At 37.1% G+C, this 20,302-nt stretch overlaps 1 protein-coding gene and 1 long non-coding RNA gene across 4 annotated transcripts in view; one reads left to right on the top strand and one right to left on the bottom strand.

Annotated features, from left to right (window-relative positions):
* The window catches only part of LRRTM4 (leucine rich repeat transmembrane neuronal 4), a 751,667-nt gene that overhangs the window by 403,065 nt on the left and 328,300 nt on the right, over positions 1-20,302 (bottom strand). The window lies entirely within an intron of this gene.
* LOC139075720 (uncharacterized) lies at positions 4,347-8,260 on the top strand. Its single transcript, XR_011526425.1, has 4 exons — positions 4,347-4,556; positions 5,567-5,693; positions 6,575-6,744; positions 7,862-8,260. It is a non-coding gene; the product is annotated as an uncharacterized lncRNA (long non-coding RNA).

The raw sequence follows: 20,302 nt of genomic DNA, 5'->3' as shown, positions 1-20,302 counted from the left end.
TCCACAATTTCTGCTCAAATGTAACTGACAGAAGTGACAGAAATACCATTTGTAACATCCTATGTTGTCATGTTGTTATACTTTAAAGACAAGGAACAATTATAGTTGTTCAATAAGGGAGGTTTACTCATTATAATTAATTAACAGCAAACATAAATTAGTTTCAGGAATACCACACCCAAGATAAGCGGAAGCGTCACATGTCATAACCAAGAGAAAGTCAGGAATCAAAAGCATTTGAAGGGGACAGCCTGGTGGCTAAGTGGTTAAAGTTCGCGTGCTCTGCTTCAGCAACCTAGGGTTTCGCAGGTTCAGGTCCTGGGAGCGGATATGGCGCCGCTCATCAGGTCATGTTGAGGCAGCGTCCCACATAGCACAACGGAGGCACTCACTACTAGAATATACAACTACCTACTGGGGGGCTTTGGGAAGAAGAAGACGAAGAAGAAAAAAAGATTGGCAACAGATGTTAGTGCAGGTTCCAATCTTTAAAAAAAAAGCATTTGAAGCAACCCTTCGTAAATACAGCACAAATTTCTCTGAAAAGTTCAAAACTTCTTTTTTTCAGCACTTCAGTGTCTCCAAGAAGTGTTTAATTTCATAATCAAAGGCGCAGGGGATGCTAGATTAAGCAACGTTAAGCAAATTTCTTAGAACCTCCTCTATGATGATAGAATCATATACTTCTTAGAAGAAACAGCCTTTCCCAACTCACTCCCCTATGGAAGCCCTATTTCTCTGATGAAGCATCTCATGTAATTGATGGCCTCTGAAACATCCTTTAGGAAATACTGATTTTGACGTTAAGGGAACATGAAATAAAAAATACTGAGTTTCTTTTAAATGTCCCAGGAACTTTAAAGAAACAATAACATTTTAGCTCTCTTAATAATGTAACTTTCTGATCAAAAGTTTAATTTCATATATACCTATATATAGATATATATATGCTGACAAAAATTATTCAATCTATGTGTACATATACATCTCTCTATATATGTATATATGTAAATATATAATTGTTGTAATATGTGTATATATATATTTATTTATTTCAAATACAAACCCTCTGAATTCAGTTCTGGACAAAGCAATTAACTTTCTAAAATGTTTATGAGCAACGTGACTATCCGTACTAGGAAACTCTCTTTAAGGGATATATCCCTGTTGTCAGAAGACTATTTTATAGGGGTGGGGGTTGGTAAGAATCACTTTAGCTAAGGTAAAAATGTTCAGTAAGATATAATCTTCACTCATATTTTTTTTCCCCAAGCTACAACTCATTGCTACAAAGGTCAGCAGTTATCATCCTCAGCGGATTCTTAGAATGTACAATGAGGGGGTTTGAAATGATTTGTTCTGTCACCTGTTCCCAGAAAAACTGACATAATTTAATATGATGACTGCTCTCCTTTACCTCATTAAACTGGTAAAGGAGAGCTGGATAGAATTCTAAGTTATTTATGACTCACTACTTATAAAATATGAGTTTGGGATTTTAAAGCCTACTTGCCACAACTGCCTGCCTATTCCCACCCAGTAGCCGAAATCATCTGTAGGCTTATAACAGAAAACTTGGGGCAAAAAGCCCTCCTAAGTCAGCTGAGGCAAGTGTAAGTAAGCACATCACAGTGTAAATACACTGTACCACCTTGGGCTTTTAGTAAAAATTATTTGAGGAAGGTTATCGTTTATACTTCCATGGCTTAGACTCAATGGGTTATAAAAGAAGAAAAGAGAAGAGGCAGTTCAAAGTCTGAACAACATACTTCAAAGTATGAACAAATAGTAAAGACAAAGAAAGAGAGAAGTTCAAATAATGCAGTGGTTGATAGCCTGGATTCTTAGAGGTTAACTACACAGGTAGTAAGAGGGGCACGCAAAGAGTATTTTAGAATTACAGAAACCAGAATGGGAGTCATCTGTCATAGGAGGGTTCAAGAAAAACAAATTGTTACATTTCCTTATTTTTGCCTAAAATTACTTTAAGCCCATGTGCTTACTTTGGTTTATATAATGCTGATCTCTGGACATTGAAAATTATATTTGTGTTTAGGATTGAATTTTTGAAAAATGAAATAATTATCACTTAAAAATAATAGTTTGGTGGACAAAAATTTTTCAAAACCTGTGACAAATGGTGAGGTTTAAAATCACAGATCGCTAGGTCTTTATTACAGATAAACGGAGTAGATTATAAATAGTTAACCATGAACCTAACCTCCTTCAATTTGTAAAGTACTTATCAAATTTCTAAATATGATTTTTCATTATGCTTCTTTTCAGAGTTACTACTAGGGAGGGATGTCATGGATGCTATTTCAGATCTGTCATATGTAATCTTCTAATCTGCCAACTTTTTGCAACTAAAAGATGAGCTCATGTACAAGCTGACAAGAGGTGGTGATGAGTCTAGGCTTTCTTGAAGGTTGTTAAAAGTTTAAGTCCCCCCATTGTGCAGATGCTCTCTGAATTGGCTTGGCAATTTTTATAATGACAGCTGCTGTCAGGTGAGAGGGTAAATTACTCAGTTCAACTGGGAATGTTGTCAGTAACAGTAAAAGGGTGCTAGAAATAGAAGTGGTCCCAGATAGTGGAAAGAGTGACTTGTGTAAACTTATCAAATCTCTCTGGGAATCCTCGATGTTTCATTTTCCCCTGGGTATGCTTTAAAATCATCACTTCTGCTGATGATTACATTTTCTTTACACGGAAAGTTAAGTGAAAAACTTAATCAAATTAGCTAAAATGGAAAAAAAACCCAGACATGTCAATCTGGAGATCTGGGCACTAACATCCCCATCTGACAACTCCTTATAAATGATATTTCTACCAATTATTATTAATAGCAGTAGTATAAATACAGGCATCCCTCAGAGAGAGTGTGGGTTCAGTTCCAGGACATTCCAACAAAGTGAATGTTGCAATAAGGTGAGTCACACAAAGTTTCTGGTTTCCCAATGCATATAGAAGTTATGTTTACACTATACTGTAGTCTATTAAGTATGAAATAGCATTGTGTCTGAAAAAGACAATGCACACATCTTAATTAAAAAATACCTTATTGCTAGGGGCTGGCCCCGTGGCCGAGTGGTTAAGTTCGCGCGCTCCGCTGCAGGCGGCCCAGTGTTTCGTTGGTTCGAATCCTGGGCGCGGACATGGCACTGCTCGTCAGACCACGCTGAGGCAGCGTCCCACATGCCACAACTAGAAGGACCCACAACGAAGAATACACAACTATGTACCGGGGGGCTTTGGGGAGAAAAAGGAAAAAATAAAATCTTTAAAAAAAAAAAAAAAAAAAAATACCTTATTGCTAAAAAATGCTAACCATCATCTGACCCTTCAGTGAGTTGTAATCTTGCTGGTGGAGGGTCTTGCCTTGATGTTGATGGCTGCTGACTGATCGGGTAGTTGCTGAAGGTTGGGGTGGTTGTGGCAATTTCTTGAAATAAGCCAACAATGACTTCACGCATTGATTGACCCTTCCTTTCATGAATGATATCTCTGTAGCTTCAACGCTGTTTGATAGCATTACCCATAGTAGAATTTCTTTCAAAATTGGAGTCAGCCCCCTCAAAACCTGCTGCTGCTTTATCAACTAAGTTTGTAGCATTCTGAATGCTTTGTTGTCATTTGAACAATCTTCACCAGGTGTAGATTCCATCTCAAGAAACCGCTTTCTTTGCTCATCCGTAAGAAGCAGCTCCTGATCTGCTAAGTTTTACCCTGAGATCGCAGCACACCTTCAGGTTCCACTTCTAATTCTAGTTCTCTTGCTATTTCTACCACCTTTGCAGTTACTTCCTCCACTGAAGTCTTGAGTCCCTCAAAGTCACCTATGAAGGTTGGAATTAACTTCTTCCAAGCTCTTGTTAATGTTAATATTTTGACCTCTCCCCGTGAATCACAGATGCTCTTAACGGCATCTAGAATGGTAAATCCTTCCCAGGAGGTTTTCAATGGACTTTGTCCAGATCCATCAGAGGAATCACTATCAGTGGCAGCTATAGGCCTACAAAATGCATTTCTTAGAAGAGAGAGTCAAGCACAGAAGTTTCATTCAGAGGCATTGGCTAGTCTTCACAGGAGATGCTTACTTTGGTACAGCCAGTGCATGGTAACTCCCCTCTGTCTAGCAACTTTATACTCAAAATGTTCTATTATAAGGTTAAGTTGAAGAACATTCTGTTCCACTAAGATATCTTAAAGAAGTTTACAATTCAAGGTAGCAATAATCCTAAACCTAGCAACCTGAGGCAGAGGACACTTTCCCTCTTGCTAGGTCATAAAGTAAGTCACTATAGCAACTCTACATCTGAATTGAAGCTACATGGTAAGTGTCCAGTGCCATTATCTGAAATGACCTGAAAGTCACAAGGTCAGTGTCAGATATGGAAACCAGGGCATTAAAGCACACCTTTTGTCTACATTGACATGCGACCGATGTTACCAACCAAGGAGAGCATCTCCCTAGCAAACTGAGTTCAATGAAGATATCACCGAGAGCAGCAGAAAATAGAATCACGTGGTACTGACTAGCAGGATGAGCTGGGGTAAAATGCTGGGAGTTTCACTCCCTCATATATAAAATAAATATAATTTTAGTACCTACTGCCAGGGTTACTATGAAGAATACTTGAATAAAATACATACAGAGTTTATAAGTAATTTTTCACTGAATAAATGTTGATGATGATGATGATGATGACATTGATAATAGCAACCAGGTAGAGTACATTCGGAAGAAAACTGAATTTAACACTGCCAGAAATAGAATGAAGCATTTTCAGAATTGGATTCCAGCAATTATTCTAGTTGATGGATCAGGCTGGGTGGTTACATGGTTAACTCTGACTAACTCCTATTTACCTTTCTAGGCTCAGGTTTGATGCCACTTCCTCGGGAAACCTTCCTTGACAGGCTAAGCTGAACCAAGTACTTCAGCTTTGTGTGCCCTTGGCATTCTGTCATTCCCTTATCATAGCACTTTTTGTGATTCATTCTAAGGAGCCATCTCATTGTCTGGTCGGTCTCTCAGTAAACTGTAAACTCCATGCAAGTTGGGGCCATTCCAATTTATGCCTTACCCCAAGCACAGCACTAAGCAGATAAGAGGTGCTCAATAAATACTTGCTAAATAAGTGAAGAAATTAACCCATCAATTGTCATAACCTACCTACGCACTCACCCCCCGACTTGGGTAAGAAAGAAATAAGTATAACCATCGGATATAAAGCCAGTAGCATCCAGAACTAGTGTGATTATTTCCAATGTAAGTCTAATGTGAAATCATTATTAAACAGAAGTATAAGGCTGTTGGTATTATGTAACTCCAGAACTAATTCGAGAGATTTATGATTCCTCATGTTTAGAAATCAAAAGGGTGATTAGTTATTCATTGGAAGGCTATGAACATTTTCCAGTTTGGAATAAGGCAACATTTAAATACAGTACATTACAGTACTCAATTATTCATTCATGGGGTAACTATCTGAGTAGCTCTTATCCTAGATTCGGAGGATGCAATAGTGAACATGATAAATATGGTCCTTTGTTTTCATAGAGATTATATTCAAGAGAGGACAAGAGAAAACAAAGAAACAAGAAACCAAGAAATGAGATCATATCAGATATTGAAAGGTGCCAAGAAAGAAAATAACATCGGATAAGGAGATTCAGAAGACTGGGAGGTAACGAATGGGGCTATTTTAGACTAGATAGTCATGACTCTTTTCTTCAGAGATGAACAGCAAGAAGTTACTAGCACTGAAAAGATCTGGGAGACACCATTCCAGGCAAAAGAAACAACATAGGTTAAGGCTCTCAGAAGAGAGTGTTGTGATGTGAGCAAAGGACCAGGAAAGCAAAGGAGGCTAAACCATAAAGAGGAAGAGAGACTGTGGAGTGAGATGAGGTCAGGGAAGTAGCGGGGTCTAGATCCTTTACGTTTTGTGCACCATGGCCATTTGGATGTTATTCTGATTCCAATGGAAACCCATGGGGTTTTTTTCAGCATTATTTGCATTATAAAAAACCATCATGGCTATTATAAGGAAAATGTACCCATTCTGTTATGAAGGCTGAATGAACACATTATGTATAAACTTCAGACACCATTAATAATGATGTTTCTAGAGATTTTGTTTCTTTTTTCAATGCTACATAATGATTGCAGCATCCTTCTGCCTGAACATTACAGTCCAATTGTTCTCTATTCTCCAACATCCCCCAAATGATTTTGTTGACAGATCAATAAAAATGGCCTTAATTAAGGCAGCGTGGGTCACATTTCAAACGAAATACAGCTAATTTAAATTGGGACCAAAAATTACCAAACTATAGAAAAGTCTCTGACAATAACTCCAGTTGACGGAGCACCACCACTCGAATCATCCCACAGAGGCCGCAAGGTTATCCATGGACAACTTCCCGTGACACCCCTTCAGAGCCTGAAACATTCCATGCAAAACACAACTTGCCATTTTGCCCTTTGTTTGCAACCGATTGAAATTCAGATTGAAGAAACTTAAAAAATTGTGTTTTTTCTGATATCATTTTATTTTCTCACCAGAAAACTTTTGGGACACACTTCGATGTTACCTTCTGCTCTCCTTGTGGCAAGTTGTCAGGGTGAGGTTATAATTGATGCTGTCTCTCAAGCTGGCTGTGACTTATTGTCCACTGCAGAGTTGAGCTCACAGCATTTGGCCATTTGTTATAAATTCATACAAAGTTTCACAAGTAAGTCTCCTTAATATCTCATTATGCTATTACCTTTAAATGCCTATAATAATTCTGGGTAATGTGGAGATTTTTACAGGCCTCCAGGTTCTCCTTAATATTTCTGGCTCATCAATAAACAATGTATTATATGTACCATAAGCTATTTCAAAATAAATCATGTTCTATTTTTTGCTCTCTGGATGGAAATGTTTCTGTAGACTCTATTCCGTGCTAGGTACTGGTTAGTGAAAGTTCAATAAGGCATGGTGGCTTCTTTTAAGGGGTATAGCACATTGTGTGCAAGACAACAGTTTAACCAATAATTGCACATTATATCTGGGGAATAGGTGCTATAAGGGACTTTAATTCCCTCCTGTTCTTTCCCTCCCAAACTAAATGATTGGAAGCCTCCTCTCCTGAGTTGAAGCTTCAACAAGTCTTTGAAGGATAGACAGAATCAATTATGTGAAGGAATTACTTCCATACATGAGGAGGCTGGCATGAGCAAATGTGAAGATTGTAGGAGGAAGACAACTTCCACTCACTGAGTCAGAAGGGAAGAGAAAAGGTTATAGGTAGAGATATTGGTCAATTGTTGAAGAAGGAGTTGGGATGGCCACACTTATGTCAGAAAGTATGCGGTTAGGTTATCTAGGGAGAAGGAGTGGAGTTAGGGGGGTTTGGGGAGAAGGATGACTGCTCATAGGACCAGGGTGGGAAATGGGAGGCCAGAGGTTTACACTGAACAATGAAACCATGTGCAAGTTAACAGCTTGTCAGAAAATGCCAAGGTCAGTGGCCTGAAAGTTTTGATGGAAAATTAGTTACATTATATACTAAAATATATATATTCGGGAGAAATTAACACAGTTGGCTATTTGTACTACACAAACAAAATAGAATTACAAGAAAACTGGCATGTTTTAGAGATGTCAGTGATTCTGTGATTCAATGCTAACGACTTATCTAGAATACTCTATCTGCCTGATCACCACTCTGTCCTCACGTGGCTCCTCAATTCCACTTTCCTATAGGACATAAGACCTTGATGATTGTCTAATTATCAAGGTTATAAACTCCTTATAGGAGAGAAATCTTGCCTTACTTTTTGTTTTTCCTTTTTGTCTCCTCACAGGATATTTCCCAACCAAGTTGCACATTAAAACATACTCTTGCCTCATCTCCACACTTAAACATGAAGTCAGAATTTCCTGGAAGTGAGGACTGGGCATCAGTGTTTTGGGAAAGTTCTCCAGGTCATTTCAATGTGCAGCTGTATCAATCACAGTGTTAATACCTCGTTGGCACTCAGAGAAAACTGGAGTGTTTGAGAGGCTTTTGTACATAAGAAGAAAACTAGCCAATTCACTACCAAACTGCAAAAGCACCAACATCACAACTGTTACTCCTCTTGCAATGGCAGTGTCAATGTCCTTTAAATCACAGACGATGTTTTAGAGCCAGGTATTATCAACAATGGTACAATTTAAATAAAGCCCATTTGTTGGAACACTCAAAGATGTTGTCAATCTGACCATTTACCTGTGTCTGATTTATTTAGTGGAAAAAAAAAAAGCATCAAGTGTTCTAGTGAACTGTAATCTTCTTATGCCATTTCCTGAAAGGAATAAAAGGCAACAAAAAACAATTACACTGAAACAATGCTCTGACCTCAATAATCACACACTGAAAATACTTTTATCTGGGAAAAGCCATTAGAAGAAACCATGAACAAGGTGAAACAGCTTTTGTGTGTTTTAGATAATAGTAACTCAGCAGGACCACAAAAGTAAAGCCCTATTAAATCTACTTCACATTCTACAATTCTTGCTTCTTTACAGAGTAACTCTTTACTCCTGGTTTCAAAACTTTCTGTTCTCAACCCAGAATGCAATAATATAGCCATCTATACAGACTTTATGAGCATTTCATTTTTCACTAGGATACTCTATGAGTCCATTACAAATATACCAAGGTGTATTTTACCGATAGAAATAATAACTAATTTTGTTTCTGATAATTTCTAACATGCCAGGGATTGACTAGGCATTTGAAGGAGGCCAAGAGCAAAGTTGTCTTGGCTTGAGCCCACCACCCCTGGGCCTCATGCTGCCCTTTTTCCACCCCCATTAGTTACAGCCTCTTCGCTTCTTATCTCATAAGAACACAAAACTCATCGAGTCCTGTCTTTTCTGGAAAACCGTGGCTCTGAAAGCCTCTCTTTCTCTGTATTTCCTTCCTCCTCCCCTCACAAAGCTTTCCTTTAGCTAGCTAACATAGGGAAAGAATAGAATCCTTTAAAATAAATTAAAATTCTTCAAAAAAGTCACAAAATAATATTAAAAATAATTGAGGAAATGAAGAGGAAAATTTCATATAATTCACCAGCCTAATAAAGCACGAATCATCATATTTTTTTGTTTGTGTCTCTGTGTCATATTCATGAATAGTTTTATGTATCTTTTCAATTGAGTCCCCTTTCCCTGCAATCTTTCTCCCTCTCCCCATAACCTTTGGTTATACAGCTGGTTAATGGTGAAAATAAAACTCTAATAATTTCAGATTGACTCCTAATCTGCCATTTTCCCCCCTTGCATTTTCAGTTTCTAGTTATGTCTTTGAAGTTACAACAGAAATTGAGAGCTTGTTTAGAGGTTCTACCTGAGAGCTTTCAGCTAATCATTTCACTAAACTGAAGAATGACCTATTCTATCAGGCAATTTCATCCTAATTTCCCAAATCTGCAGCTGAAAGAGGGGCACATATGGAGCATGGAAAGAGGCCTATTGCACTGTCTCTGTTGTGCAGTAAGGTCAAGAAACTCTGCTGAGCAATGGAGTAACAGATTTCGTAGCCCACCCATTGCCTGGGAGGCACACTGGATGTGAAAGTGTAGTCACTCTACACCAATGACTCCATCAGAAAAACATCCCTCTGAACAGCTCCAATGCTCAAGGTACATCCAGGAACAGAGGGTCCAGGGAATAGCATAGAATAATTCAATATGGGCAACTAGATACAGATGTACTGAAAAGCTGAACACTGAGGAAGGTTGGGCAACCCAAAGACAAGTAAGTATACAAAGTATTCTCAGCTCTAGAGCTAGAAAGACAAAGAAAGAATATTGCTACTAGAAACTAAGTGCTAGGAGCACCGTGCAAGAGCTTGAAAGACGGAGAGGGTTCACCCAACAGCTACTAGAATCGTGAAAGAGAAAGCAGATACTGCCTTAATCAACCCAAAACAGAGGGAGACAATGAGATATAGGCATGCTTCTCCCATTCTCTTTCCCTCAATCTCCTGTCTGTGTCTACATTAGGTGAAAATATTGGGCGAGGACACAGACAAAGAAATAGGTTTGAAAGCAAATGGGCAAGTGATTGACCCAACCTCCAATCCACTCACAACTTGGTTCCAAAGATAAAGTATTTAAAGGAAATCAAATACTTATTATCTTTATTCAGTAATATCCAAATGTATATATTTCTTTCTGGTTCTAATAATTATTATCATCACGGTCATTCTAACTCTACCACTAGTCTTTTCAGCAAAGTGCAGTGGGCAAATGAATTCACTTTGATGAAACACGGCATCAATTTAATGCCAGTGGGGCCATCAGAAAGATTCCAGTCACATGGCTATGTCTCTTGACACTTTAAAACCTACCAAAGAAGACACTTATGTTAAATCTACCATAGGCGTTCTCTAGATAATTCAAATTTTCACCACCCTTTATCTTATATTAAATGTAATACAAATAAAATTTAATTATTACATTATTATATGCAGCAGTATTCTCCAATTTTTCCATGGAAATAAAATTTTAGTGTGTACTATCATGTTCATTAATTCTTCGTGAAAATTTTCTTCCCAACTTAGTAATAAGCTTTCTTTCTTTCTTTATTTTTTTGGTGAGGAAGATTGGCCCTGAGCTAACATCCATTGCCATTCTTCCTCTTTTTGCTTCAGAAAGATTGTCCCCGAGCCAACATCTGTGTCAATCTTCCTCTATTTTGTATGCAGGAAGCTGCCGCAGCATGGCTTGATAAGTGGTGATATGTGGGTTCATGGCTGGAATCCAAAACCATGAACCTTGGGCCAAGGAAGCAGAGTGCACACTTAACCATTATGCCACCCGGCCAGACTCAGTAATTAGCTTTTTGTGGATAGGAACAATCAGTAATATGTCTGTTAGTACCAATGGCACCTGATCCAGTACCATGCATATAGTAATGAATTTCAGGATTAATGAAATATATCCTTCTTTCCTTATTACACATACATGTCAAAATGCATAAGGTATATGGGGGCTGGCCCCGTGGCCAAATGGTTAAGTTTGCACGCTTCGCTTTGGTGATCCAGGGTTTTGCCGGTTTGAATCCTGGGTGCAGACATGGCACTGCTCATTAGGCCATGCTGAGGCGGTGTGCCACATAGCACAACCAGAGGCACTCACAACTAGAATATGCAACTATGTACTGGGGGGCTTTGGGGAGAAGAAGAAGGAGAAAAAAGAAGAAGAAGTTTGGCAAAAGATGTCAGCTCAGGTGCCAATCTTTAAAAAGAAAAATGCATACAATGTATGGCATATGACCTAAGTATACAGGAAAAAAGATGCCAGAAAGCATTATTGAAATGACCAAATGATATTATTAGGTTTAGAATGTTTACCAAAAAGTCATTATTCTAGGTTGATTACTTAATAAAATACTAATAGTTATTATAATGATAATAGTAACAATATTATACAGAAGAGTTTCTGTAAAAATGTAAATCCACTTTGGAATTTATGGAACTATTAATAAATACTAAGTTGTTTATATTATCTTTATGTAATCTTGATAATTAATTCATGTGATAAATATGCGTATTCCTATTTTATAGATAAGAAAAATAGTGGTATAGAAATTTAAGTAAATTTTCTTTTATCAAGTAACTGGTAAATTATAATATAGTTTGAGAATGCAAATTTGTTATTTTGTTTGAAAATATGTGCCCTTTACTTTATACCATGCTGTGTCTGATACAAAAACCCCAAGGTGGTTAGTATATATATTACATCAGATATAATTTACTTCTGGTACAATTGTTTATACAATCTTTTTCTTGGTTAAAAAAAAGGTGTTGTATTTATTTTGTGCACTCAGTCTTTGAGAATAAAGTGAAATGAAACATTTTAGAAATGAGCTGTTGTTTTCACGCAAGCAATCTTATTTCTTTGTACCCACTGATCACATAATGCACTATATTGTATTTCATTAAGAATGCAGAAAATATACTATTTGAAGAATTTTATCTGTCAAAATTTTGTTTCAAGGTCGCAAATTGATCTACTAATCAAAGTTAATTGTTCTGAATCAGTGGCATAGCAACTCTCATCAACACAGTTAACTCCTACAAATGATACAGGGAAACAAAATATATTGGTAGGTCATTCTGTCAAGAATGACATTCTTAAATATAATTTTCATTTTGTTTTAAGTACTATCAATGATAACTTTAGCTTGCAAAGTGATGTCTTGGCAAGCACCTGAGGAACACTGCCAATCTGATATCTAGGAGATGGGCAGTGTAGACTAATGGTGAAATGCAGGAATTCTGGAGCTAGATGGACTGGCTTTGAATCTCAATCAGCTTCTCAAGTCACTGCATCATCTGGTCATGTCCCTTAAATTTTCTTGGCCTCAGCTTCCTCACCTACAAAATGGACTTCATGATAATAGCACTTATCTCATAGGGTTCTCATTAAGAACAAATGAATATATATTAAGCATATAAATGTAATACAAATTAAGCGTAATACATATTAATGTACCTGGCACATAGTACATTTTCAATAACATTAGCTGCCACCATTTTACTGTAAAAGAACTTGAAAGTAGGCCCTAGGTTATCTTCCACAGCAAAAAACAAAGACTTTTTCATGAGCTGTCCTTTCCCAGTGGGTGCTGAAATCTATAACATCCAAGCTCAGGACTCTCACAACCTATATGGGACTAATGGGATAGGCTGAGCTATCCTCTTCTCTTATCTGCCAGCTAGCTTCGGTTCAGATATGCTAGGGAGACTTGAGGGTTGTTAGGAAGGGGTAATCAATCCTTTGTTTGACGGCACTCCAGCAGAGAGAAAAGTGCTTTACTTCATCTATCCTTGTAGTAGAGTAGATAAGGAAGAGATATGTAACGAACATGGAACCAAAATGTCAACCAGCCATTCAGCTCCTCTGTTACAAGGCTACATCCTGAGTCTTAGAGGAAACTGAAATGTAGGGACTTAGTATAACATTGTGCCTATAGTTAACACTGTACTGTGCACTTAAAAATTATTAAGAGGGTAGATCTCATGCTAAGTCTTCTTAATCACAATAGAAAAAAATCCCCCTGTGGGATGAACAAGATGTCCCTTTGAGCTTATACACTGAGCCAAAGTGAAGACGTGGCTTTGTTCTAGCAATAAAGAATTAATTAAGTCTTACCTTTACTTAAGAGTTAATGATCCGATATGGAGACAATATCACAATATAATTTTAACATGCAAGTAAGGTAATGAAAACAGGGACCTGTGAAAAGGATGCATGGGATAAAGTTGTAGCTTGGGAATTAAAGAGACTCATGTTTATATCCCAACTATGCCTATTCTTTATTAATTGACTTTGATTGCCATTTAGATTCTCTTTATCTTTACAGCAGGCATGACGATATTTCTTTGCATTATTGTTAGTATTATTAAGTGATATACTGCTTGCATTGCCCAGTTTCATGCCAGATGCACAGCTGGTTCACAAACGAGGCTATTTTTACTTTATTTAGTTTACACCTTCAGTGCAATGACAATTATTCTGTACAACGGCAGAACTTAACTGAAGCTTCCTTAAATTGTCTCCAGAATAGTAAATTACTTTGCCATTTTCAATAGAAAAAATACCTATGAGAATATTTAACTTCCTGAGTTCATAGTTATTCATGTTACATGCAATGCTTGTACTATGAAATTTTCCCTTAGGTACAATATGAAAAAGAGGTAAGTGGCAAAATTAGTATGTTTTTATATAACTATTTTTTACCATTGCTAACACTCGCTGATATGGACAATCATTTCCAGCCATCTGTTAACTCTTTTGTCTGCAAACATATTTATTTATAATTCGGTCAGAGTATAGTCCTTCCTTGAATGAAACAGATGTTTTAGTGTTTGGCATCTAAAGAGATAGTCTCTCGTCTTTATTCCAGGGTGACATAGGTTTCTGTGAAGCATCCTCATATTCTTTTATTTTATTAAATAATCTAGAATCTGCTTTCTTTGGATTAAATAAAATAAAGTTTCCTGTGTAATTTAATTGGCTTACATTAGACCTAGTAACTTTCCAAATGCCTCTTTTTAGTAAATTGATCAAAACTATCCATATATTCCAGATGGGCCTTAATGTAGTAAATTTTGGATGGCTACTACTTTATCAATTAACATAAGCAAACCTTATGTTTTAACAATAAGTCTTCCTCATTTAACAATACAAGTATTCAAATTTCAACTACAATGACTTATGTATCAAAAGACATTTTAAGAAGGAAAAAATGCTACAAAAAAGGAAAGAAAGAAAAAGTGATTGTGGAAGAACGTTTTGAATGAAATAGGTCAAGGGAAATGCTCTCACTCTTAAAACTCGTGGCCTTCGTGAGTAGAAAGGTGTTTTAGATACTTCATTAATGAGAAGAGTGGCTTGACCCAAAATACACTTCAAAGTCCCTGGTACAATTGGACACTCGGATGCCCAGACGCATCACTTGCCTTTAAGAAAATGTCATGGGCTAATTAGGAGGTAGTCTAACACGATATCTTTAACAGGATAGAATTATGACCTATTTTTTTCTTTAACTATTCTTGGTATCTCCTCATTAAACACAAATTGGCTTATTCTCTCATACCCAGAGCGAAAGTGAATTGAAGCCTTACTTTTGGGTTGAAACTTGAACTCTCAGCTCCTATCATTTTCATTTGAAGTAGCTATGAGGCACTTTTTTATTCACCGTAGTGAAGCACTGCTTCAGAACTGGCTAAACATCCAGTCTTTCCCTTCTCTTACAGTTTACTTGAACTTTGGTCAGTCAAGTTTCTGCAGAATGACGGACTGGTTTTACTTGCCACTGCTGAACAATGTCAATTCTAGTAAAACCTCATAGATTTTAACTGCTTATGCATCTTAATTAGTAAAACGTTTGAAATAATGGGTATATATTTATGAACATCATTTTTGTTTAGAATTACCATTGCTAATGGCAACAGGGGCAAATTATTGGTTAACTATATGACCCCCTCCCCCCATCGCCTACATCATTTGATCCCTGCTCCTATTCCTTGCTATGCTGCTTGTAGACTGCTGGAGCTGGTATAAGAATAAAGAGGGGAAGCTTCTATTGCTTGTAGAAAAGCTAAGGGTTATAATGCTTTGAAAAGCCCTTCCACAGCAATGCAACTAGGACTTCTATAAACTAGAAAACATGATTTCTGAAGCATTTCCGGGATTTCAAAGTGGTAATGGGAAACTTCCTGGACAAACAATGAGGTGAAATGTGCTGGACACCACTGCCAGAATATGAAATGGAAAACTAGGGTGGACGTGGTTGCAAAGGAATCACAGATTTTTTTTTTCTTCTAAGTGAGTAAGTTTAGCCCTAAGCCAACATCTGTTGCCAATCTTCCTCTTTCTTTTTTTTTTTGCTTGAGGAAGATTAACCTTGAGCTAACATCTGTGCCAGTCTTCTTCCAGTTTATACATGGGTTGCCACCACAGCATGGCTGACAAGCAGTGCATGTCCGTGCCTGGGATCCAAACCCACGAACCCAGGCTGCTGAAGTGGAGCACACCGAACTTAACCACTACACCATGGTGCCAGACCTCCTAGATATTTTTAAATAAGTGAGAGCTTATAAGTTTTTGTGCATAGAGTAACTTGAAGGCAAGGCTAATAAAGGGTTTCTTAGGAGAAATAATAATGGCCTTACTTCAAGAAATATATGATGTATTTGTAAATAGTAGTATTTCCTTAAAATGATCCCCTTGAAGGTAGCTTATTCACTTAAGCAGGTAAAACCGAGTCCCCTAAATTAGTGTTTTCTATTTGAAAGGATAACATGTGACATAAGCACAGAAATTAGCCTTGTTAAGGCAGACATGTTTTAGAGGTTTCAAACTTACGTGTACCTAAGAATCACTTGAAGAGACTTTTGAAAACCTGGGAGGGCGTGTCCTAGGCCAGTGAATAAGGATTTCCAGGGATAGTTCAGGACTGGTACCCAGACATTGAATGTTCTCTCTTTTTCAAACTCTACAGGTAACTGATGCACAGCTATTGTTGGCTGCCATTTTATCCTCCTGTTGAGTCTTGTTTACCTAACCTGTTTATTCTAGGCACCAGGATTTTGAAGTCAACATATTAGAGATATTAATATTTAATAATACGTATCTGGTTTATATATAGTCATTAAGTTTATACTAACTGAATATGATGTGAGCTATATCACATAATGAACATATATATATTTATACATTAAGCCTTTAATTTGAAGATAATGTGCAAATCACACAAATTGTGTTTCTAGAATTGAGTTCAAATTACTCTTCACTTAAGCCAGAGCTAGAAGCGTCAAGGCAAACGTGACTGTTTTTTGGGTCATGCTGGTTCTGCTCTGCTGCTCTGTGATAGTGTTCCATGTCCCATCACGTCTATATTGAGATGGTTTCTTTACTTTCTAAGTGCTTTTATACCAATTACAGACAATTTATAAGGTTTTCTATCTGCAGTAACTAAAAATTAATACTTTTAGCATAGTCTACACTAATCCCATTTTCATATAGTAATCTGCTTTATCCTTAATTGCTCATGACAGCATGGAATATACATATCTTACGTACTTTGATTCCCAAAGAAATACAATGGGAGTGTCCTCAGATTAGAGACTGTATCTCCTTTGTTGCCTACTATCCTCGCTGTGAGCACCTAACACATGACAGAGTCCATAAATGTTAATTAAACAAAACACGGCTCTATTTTCCCTAAAATAATTGCTCTTGGTTGAGTTATTTTGGATATGCATTCAGATCTGTTATCGTCAATGTGAGCTTTCTGCAAGTAAAGAAGAAAAAGAGTAGGGGGAAATAGCTATCTTTTAGCCCAGAAATGACATCTCTCAATTCTCTACATCTCTGGGTTCTTCTGCTTTATTGGCTTTTTGATTGGCCCTGTGATACTGGAAATAGTTTTAAGGTCTGTCCCATGTTTAATGAAGAGCAAACAGTTTCATAAGTTGAAAAAGATCTGGAGATATTTCCCCTAAATATCTGAAACCATTGGTTCCACAATCCTTCCTTGGTAGTGTTAGCAAACATTTCTCCCAGCTGTAGCCACCTGGGCATTTATTTAATGCCACATATTCAGCTTCATATGAGCAAGAATTTCAATCAGCTTGGCTAAAGTGGTTTTTGCAATGCTATTTGTGCAAAATTCTTGATGCCTTCATTGAATAAATAGCACCAGTTACTAAGCAAAGAGTTATTGATATTGAGATAAAAAGACTGGACCCTTGCCCTCAAGGGGCTCAAAATAAAGTGGGGAGGCAGCCAGCATCATGGCATAGTGGTTAAGTTTGGTACGCTCCACTTCAGTGGCATAGGTTTGGTTCCCGGGCACAGACCTACACAACTCATCAGTAGCCATGCTGTGGCGGTGATCCACATACAAAATAGTGGAAGATTCGCACAGATGTTAGCTCAGGGTGAATCTTCCTCAGCAAAAAATAAAATAAAATAAAATAAAATAAAATAAAGTGAGGAAGATGACAATGCATCATGATAAGTGCTGGGCATTGCCAGAGTACCACAGAATGGCAGCATGGTGAAATTCCTATGAATAACATTAAATTCCGATTTTTACCATGGAATTCTTTCTTGAAAAACAATTAGGCATGGTTGTCATAAAAGAGGCAAGAGGATAGTTTTAGTCTGATGCTTCATTGAATTCTTTGGAAGGAGAAAAGCATCAGCTGTATTTCTCTCAATGTGTCTGGGTTTGTGAAACCTGATTCTGTGATAAGAGCAATTGGAGAAGCATAGAAAGGCAGAGCTTACATCATCAGGTCCTCTTTGTATTTACTTAGAACATCATAGATTTGTATTGGTCACCATCTAGAATTACTGATCAAAGAGCATAGGCTGTTGAGCTGCTAGAATGAAAGATCTCAGGAGGCCTCCAGTCCCTTCCCCTAGAATCTGAATTCCTGGAGCGCTCCTTCACAGTCAGGAAGTCTACAGGAAAAGACAGGGCCAGGATGTGATAAGTGGTAAACAAGTATGCAGTACCCTTGTTCACAGAGCTGATAACTTCTGAGAAGAGATTGCTATTTCTCATCTCTACAACAGGTCTAATAAAAATATTGGGAAGATCCTTGACACTGTGTAAATACTTCCCTGACATTTATTCATCTCAGGGTTGAGTATGCTGGCAAGTGAAGTTTGGCAGAAAAGAACCTGAGGATTTGAGCCACACCTTTGCCACTGGGCAGCTACGTGACTTCAGAGAGGTCACTTTAATGACAATAACAACAGCTAAAGTTTATAACTTGCCTTTGGTGTGCCTGACACTCCTCTAAGTACGCATATTAACTCATTCTCCTTTCTTCTGCCTTTCAACAAATATTTATTATTTCCTAGGCAAATAGTAGGGCACTTACTGTCTGTGCGTCCATGTTAGTTTAACATTCCCCATAAATGTTTATTGAGTTAATTGATTAACAATGCTTGTATACATTTTAATCATACACTGTACATAAATAATAATAACTATTTGCCTACACCTATATATGCTATGGTGAAAATACATAATACATGAAATACATAATATAGCCACGCCCTTGAACAGCTTAAATTTATCTAGGGAGAAAAATAAAATGTATATGAAAACTGATTTGAGTTGCCTAAATCATTTTGTCTTTGCTTTTGGTATAAAGTAGCACATTAAAAGATAATATTTGACAGAGAAAACAGAGCTAGCTCTTCTTATTCATCTACAGAGATGACACCAAATAGCTATCTTTGGAAATGAATAATAAGTATCTATTACTTCTGATAGGTAACTGATTCTTACCGCACGGCAGTAAAAATGAGTGAAAAACGTGTACATTTTTATTCAATATTTTTAAACATTTTATAAGCTGGATAAAGTTATATATATTTACATATAAAGTTATATTTTTATCTTGAAATATTTTTATTTTCTAAAGAAACACACATTTGCTTACTGTAGATCAGATGACTCTCAAAATCATAAAGAACCAAATTTAAAGACCAACTCTAATATTTTGTTAAAATGGTTTGAACAAGGCAATGTTCAAATTTAACCTGTAACTGTTTAGCCTGTAACTCTCAGAATTCTTTCCTTTCACTCCGTCTCCTACACTGAGTAAAATGAACTCAAGTAGTTAGAGGTCACAAAGCAAAAATAAAATTACTAATGATCAGATATAACTTGTATCCCTTTTCAATTTTTATTATAATAGTTCAATGTCTTTGTCACTAGAGCATAGAAATATTTAAAGTTCCACTTATGCTCCATATCCCGAATTAAAATGAATAAAACACAATTCTGTTGTTGTTGGTATTTCTCTCATCTTTCTATCATCTAAGATTTCTACTGATAGTTTATAACAGGATGATACATACCTTGCAATTGCCTAAAACAATTCCTTACACTTAATAGTGCTTTAAGTTTGTCAAATGATGTAAACTCTTTTCAAAAATCAAAAAAATAACATTCATTTGTTGAGCTTAATAAGCAAAACACAGGGGCTGGCCTGGTGGTGCAGTGGTGAAGTGCTCATGTTTTCCTTCGGCGGCCCGGGATTTGCTGGTTCGGATCCCGGGTGCGGACATGGCACCACTTGGCAAAAAGCCATGCTGTGATAGCTGTCCCACATACAAAATAGAGGAAGATGGGCACGGATGTTAGCTCAGTGCCAGTCTTCCTCAGCAAAAAGAGGAGGATTGGCGGCAGATGTTAGATCAGGGCTAATCTTCCTCAAAAAACAAATAAATAAATAAGTAAAGCACTTGTTCTTAGATATAGGTTTTTCCTCTTAAGGAAAACATACATTCTATAAACCTGTTTTTTGATACACTTTGAATCTCTAAATAGGAACACAGTTGGGCAGACTATTATTCTGAAAATAAAATTGTTTGCACAGGTACAAGGGAGAATGCACTAATATTTGAGTGATTTTAGGAAGATGATGGATTTTAGACAGAGAGCACACACTATGCTTCTAAGACCTGAACTAAATTCATCCGTTTAACATCCAATACCTCTTTCCCTGTGCTCCAGGTTACATTTTCCATGTGTTGCCTCATACTCTACTGGATGGAAAGTTAATGAAATGTGTTCATTGACAGTTGTTCCCAGCCATATCTAGGAACAAGCTGAGGTTGGGTTAATAGCACTGCCACCTGGTTTTGTAGTTCTCAGTGCTAGTTCTTGCTAATATCTGCCTTGGTAGAGTAATGCTTCCATCACTTTTCCAGCCCCCACCC

Source organism: Equus przewalskii, chromosome 14 (assembly GCF_037783145.1).
Source record: "Equus przewalskii isolate Varuska chromosome 14, EquPr2, whole genome shotgun sequence".
Taxonomy (NCBI): domain Eukaryota; kingdom Metazoa; phylum Chordata; class Mammalia; order Perissodactyla; family Equidae; genus Equus; species Equus przewalskii.
The sequence above is the reverse complement of the archived record's forward strand: the minus strand, read 5'-3'. Positions and strand labels throughout refer to the sequence as shown.